Here is a 6,000-nt window from a genome sequence, read left to right as displayed (position 1 = left end):
GGTCCAGGAAGATCACATGTGCCATGGAGCAACGAAGCCTGTGCCCTACCACTACTGAGCCCAGCTCTACAGCCTGAGAACCGCAACTACTGAGCCCATGTGCTGCAACGACTGAAGCCCTCGCACCTACAGCCTGTGCTGCACTAGAGAAGCCACTGCAATGAGAAGCATGCGCACCACAACAAAGAGTAGCCTCCATTCACTGCAACTAGAGAAAGCCCATGCACTGTAACAAAGACTCACTACAGTGAAAAAATAAAATAAATAAGTGTCTTCAAAAAAAAAAGAGAGAGAGAGAAAGTTAAAGTAGCCAGGGAAGTATAACTCAATCAATTCAGGGAACAAAAATAGCATAGATGGCTGACACTTATCAAAAACAATGGAAGCCAAAGGTAATTAATTATATCTTTAAAGTGCTGAAAGAAAAATGTCAACCCAAGAGTCTATTTCCAAATGTATATTATAATTCCTAGAGCAATCTTGAACATTCATTGGAAGGACAGATGTTGAAGTTCTAATACTTTGGCCACCTGACGCGAAGAGCTGCCTCACTGAAAAAGACCCTGATATTGGGAAAGACTAAAGGCAAAAGGAGAAGAGGGTAGCAGAGGATGAGATGATTAGATAGCATCACCAACTCAATGGACATGAATTTGAGCAAACTCCAGGAGATAGTGGAGGACAGAGGAGCCTGCTGCCCATGGGGTCCCAGAGAGTCAGACACAACTTAGCGACTGAACAACAAAAGAGCAACTACTAAAAAATAATATAAAGTGACATAGCTATAGTGTCAAAATGATTTTTGGCCCAACAATTTACTACTGGGCTAACTCTTCCACAGAGAATATAATATAAAAAAGCAGTTACCTGATACAACTAAACAGTCAAGAGAAGCAGGCAAATTTTGGTAGAAAATATACACTCTCTGGGAAGTTTGACAGAGTGATTTCCCACTTTTTTTTTAACTTGTAGATTGTGGGTAGGTATTGGTATATATACATTGTAGCATGGGGAACTGGTAGAATAATCACAGCCTCTGGGGCATGAGGAATGAGCCTACCAACGCAGACCAATTGCAGTCATTAGAGAGACAAGGGGAAATCTTAGAAAAGAAAAATCTAGGAAGGGAATCCCCTAATTCTCTGTCTATATCTTTGTCTGAATCTTGTGTTCAAAACCACTTATGCTGCTCACTTAAACAAAGATATGAACTGAGAGTACAGCTATTGCCCAAACTGGATAGAACCTGCAATTTATATCTAAACATGTTAACTGTTCAAATGAAAACAACATGAACTATTGGAGAAAAATAACAGATTTCAGAGTCTCCACAACTTAGTATATTTATTTTTCAGGATACAATAAAAAATTCTTCAATATAATAAAGAAAAATGAGAATGACACTCTTTTCCTTAATAAGAGAATATCAACTGAAATCCATTCTTTCAGATTTTGAAATTAACAGACAAGGATTTTAAAGTAGCCATCACAATCATTCTCAGTGATGTAAAGGAACGTATCCTCTCAATGAAAAAAATCTAAGAAAAATAAACTTAAAAAAAAGGAAATTGTAGAACATGACATCTAATTGAAAAATTCTTGGGGTTTATTTAACAAGAGGATAGAGACAAAAGAGGAGTTTGAGGGACATTAATCAATTGCAACTGCCCAAATTACAGAACAAAGATTGAAAAAAAAAATGAGCAAAGAGTCAGGGATAGGTTAAATAAGAACATATTTTATGGTGTTACACAATGGAGACCTAAAAGGGAAGAAAAGAAGAGAGAAAGGAGAAGAAAATATATTTGAAGAAATAATGACCCCAAATTTCCTAACTTGGTTAATGAGATGAATTTCTATATTCAATATGTTCATTAACAACCTCCAAGTTGGATAAATATAAAGACACCATACCTGGATGCACTATAACAAAAGTGTTGAAAACAAAGATAAAAAGTAAACTTGAAAGCAGTAAAAAAAAAAAAATTATATTCAAAGGACTGAAGATGCAATTAGTGAATGACTTATTGGAAATTAGAGTGTAGAAGAGAAAAAAAGAACATCTTGAAGGGCTGAGAGAATAAAATTGTCAACCAATGATTTTATATATATTGGCATACCTTGGCATACCAGTACTGGTATTGGCATACCAGTGCAATACAGCAAATTATCACAATAGAGTCACACAAATTGTTCAGTTCCCAAATAATGGATTGGCCAAAAAGTTTCTTTGGTTTTTAAATAAACATAAAAGACACATTTTTCATTTGCACCAAGAACTTTACTGAATAACAGTTTCACCTTTTGTTCCACTCCCTTTTGCCATTCTTCAGGCAACTTCATAATTGTGTCTTCCAAAACTTTTTATCATTTTGAGCCAAGAACTCTTCCTGGTGCCTTTTACAGTCTTCCAGGAAACTGAAACTTTTTCTATTAAGATAATTTTATAAAGACTGAAATAAATCAAAATCCAAAGTTACAATGTTTGATGAATACAGAGGATGAATCAGAACATCTCAACTAAGCTGTAACAGTTTTTGCCTATTCATCAAAGAAACATGCAGTTGTGCATAACCCTGATGGAAGATAATGCATTTTCTGTTGACTCACTCTTGACACTTTTTGTCAAGTACTGCTTTCAGTTGGTCTAACTGGGAGCACTCAGTCAGTTCAGTCACTCAGTTGTGTCCGACTCTCTGTGACCGCATGGGCTACAGCACGCCAGGCCTCCCAGACCATCACCAAGTCCCAAAGTTTACCCAAACTCATGTCCATTGAGTTGGTGATGCCTTCCAACTATCTCATCTTCTGTCATCCCCTTCTCCTCCCGCCCTCAATCTTTCCCAGCATCAGGGTCTTTTCAAATGAGTCAGCTCTTCACATCAGGTGGCCAAAGTATTGGAGCTTCAGCTTTATCATCAGTCCCTCCAATGAACACTCAGGACTGATCTCCTTTGGAATGGACTGGTTGGATCTCCTTGTGCTCCAAGGGACTCTCAAAAGTCTTCTTCAACACCATGGTTCAAAAGCATCAATTCTTTGGCGCTCAGATTTCTTTATAGTCCAACTCTCATATCCATACATGACTACTGGAAAAACCATAGCCTTGACGAGATGGACCTTTGTTGACAAAGTAATGTCTCTGCTTTTTAATATGCTGTCTAGGTTGGTCAAAGGAGCAAGCATCTTTTAATTTCATGCCTGCAGTCACCATGTGCAGTGATTTTTGGAGCCCCCAAAAATAAAGTCTGCCATTGTTTCTACTGTTTCCCCACCTATTTGCCATGAAGTGATGGGACCAGATGCCATGATCTTCGTTTTCGGAATGATGAACAGTAAGCCAGCTTTTTCACTCTCCTCTTTCATCCTCATCAAGAGGCTCTTTAGTTTTTCTTCACTTTCTGCCATAAGCGTGCTGTCATCTGCATATCTGAGGTTATTGATATTTCTCCGGGCAATCTTGATTCCAGCTTGTGCTTCTAGCCCAGCATTTCTCATGATGTACTCTGTATAGACGTTAAATAAGCAGGGTGACAATATACAGCCTTGACGTACTCCTTTCCCGATTTGGACCAGTCTGTTGTTCCATGTCCAGTTCTAACTGTTGCTTCCTGACCTGCATACAAATTTCTCAATAGACAGGTCAGGTGGCCTGGTATTCCCATCTCTTTCAGAATTTTCCACAGTTTATTGTGATCCACACAGTCAAAGGCTTTGGCATAGTCAATAAAGCAGAAATAGATGTTTTTCTGGAACGCTCTTGCTTTTTTGATGATCCAACGGATGCTGGCGATTTCATCTCTGGTTCCTTTACTTTTTCTAAATCCAGCTTGAACATCTGGAAGCTCACAGTTTACATACTGTTGAAGCCTGGCTTGGAGAATTTTGAGCATTACTTTAGTAGCATGTGAGATGAGTGGAATTGTGCAGTAGTTTAAACATTATTTGGCATTGCCTTTCTTAGGGACTGGAATGAAAACTGACCTTTTCCAGTCCTGTAGCCACTGCTGAGTTTTCCCTAACCCTAACCCAAATATGCTGGCATATTGAGTGCAACACTTTCACAGCATCATCTTTTAGGATTTGAAATAGCTCAACTGGAATTCCATCACCTCTATTAGGTTTGTTCATAGTGATACTTCCTAAGGCCCACTTTACATTGTATTCCAGGATGTCTGGCTGTAGGTGAATGATCACACCATCGTGATTATCTGGGTTGTGAAGATCTTTTTTATACAATTGTTCTGTGTAATCTTGCCACCTCTTCTTAATATCTTCTCTTTCTGTTAGGTCCATATCATTTCTCTCCTTTATTGAGTCCATCTTTGCATGAAATGTTCCCTTGGTATCTCTAATTTTCTTGAAGAGATCTCTAGTCTTTCCCATTCTATTGTTTTCCTAGTAGTACTAGGAGCACTACTTGTTGGAATTAATCATTTGGTTTTCCAGAAGATGCTAATAGAGTACTCCCTTCCAATCCCACAATATACATAGCCTCACCTTTTCTGGATGAAGATTGGCGTTTGGTGTGGTTAGTGATTGTTCAAGCACAATCTCTTCCATTCCACATTATGGTACAGTATACAGTTTTCATCACCCATAACAATTTGTTCTAAAAATGGAAGGCTTTTGTCACATTCAGTAGAGAATTGCATGTGGAAATATAGTCAAGAAGTTTTTCAATTGACTTACATGGAACCCAAACATCAAAGCAATTAACATAATCAAGCTGGTGCAAATGATTTTCAATGCTTGATTTGGATATTTTGAGAATGTCAGCTAACTCTTGCATGGTATAACATTGATTGTTGTCAATTATGTCTTGATTTGATCACTATCAACTTCAGCTGGTCTGAACATCATCCAGAGAGAAATCTCCAGCATGAAACTTTGCAAACCACTTTTGACATGTTTGATCAGGGTCAGCACCTTCTAAATACACGGGACAAATCTTTGCTTTCAGTTATGTTTTTACCATTCTTTAAATAATACAGCATAACATGCCAAAAATGAGGTTTTTATCTTCCATCTTCAACATTAAAATGGCTACACAAAAATTCACCAATGCTGGTAAGTTTTTTAATGCATGCTGATATGAGAACTGTTACAATACAATCTAACAAAATTGCTTTGAATGAAATTAAAGGCAACTAAGCACTACTAGAGTCAGCCTACAGAAAAAACGAATGATTTTTTTGGCTAACACAATACATACAAAGTTATGTTCACGGTATACTGTAGGCTTCCCAGGTGGTGTGGTGGTGAAGAATTCGCCTGCCAATGCAGGAGACACAAGAGACATGCATTTGATCCTGGTTGGGAAGATCCCCTGGAGTGGAAACCCACTTCAGAATTCTTGCCTGGGAAATCCCATGGACAGAGGAGCCTTGAAAGCTACAGTCCATGGGGTCACAAAGAGTTGCACACGACTGAGTGACTGAGCATGCACAAACTCATGTAGTCTATTAAGTGTGCAACAGTATTATGTTTAAAAATACAATGTAAGGGGGGCAGTTCCAAGATGGTGGAGGAATAGGACAGGGAGACCACTTTCTCCCCCACAAATTCGTCAAAAGATCATTTGAATGCTGACCAACTTCCACAAAACAACTTCTGTATGCTGGCAGAGAACACCAGGCACTCAGAAAGGTAGCCCATTCTCTTTGAAAGGAGGTAGAACAAAATATAGAAGACAAAAAGAGACAAAAAAATTAGGGACGGAGATCCGTCCTGAGGAGGGAGTTGTGAAAGAGAAGTTTCCAAACAGTAGGAAACCCTCTCACAGGCGGGTCTGTGGGGAGTTCTGAAATCTCAGAGGGCAACATAACTGGGAGGAAAAAAAAAAAAAAAAACCCACAGAACAGGCACCTAACCGCAACTGCCAGCAAAGTAGTAGCCCAGAGGCTGGTATCCACCAGCAGCGAGGGGGATCTGGACAGGGAGGTGTGGGTGGCGTCATCGGTCCTTAGTGTAAGGACTGGGCCTGAATGCCCTGAGGAC

This window comes from Bos grunniens, chromosome 20 (assembly GCF_055505025.1).
Source record: "Bos grunniens cultivar Pamir isolate PY7600 chromosome 20, Bosgru_T2T1.0, whole genome shotgun sequence".
Taxonomy (NCBI): domain Eukaryota; kingdom Metazoa; phylum Chordata; class Mammalia; order Artiodactyla; family Bovidae; genus Bos; species Bos grunniens.
The sequence above is the reverse complement of the archived record's forward strand: the minus strand, read 5'-3'. Positions refer to the sequence as shown.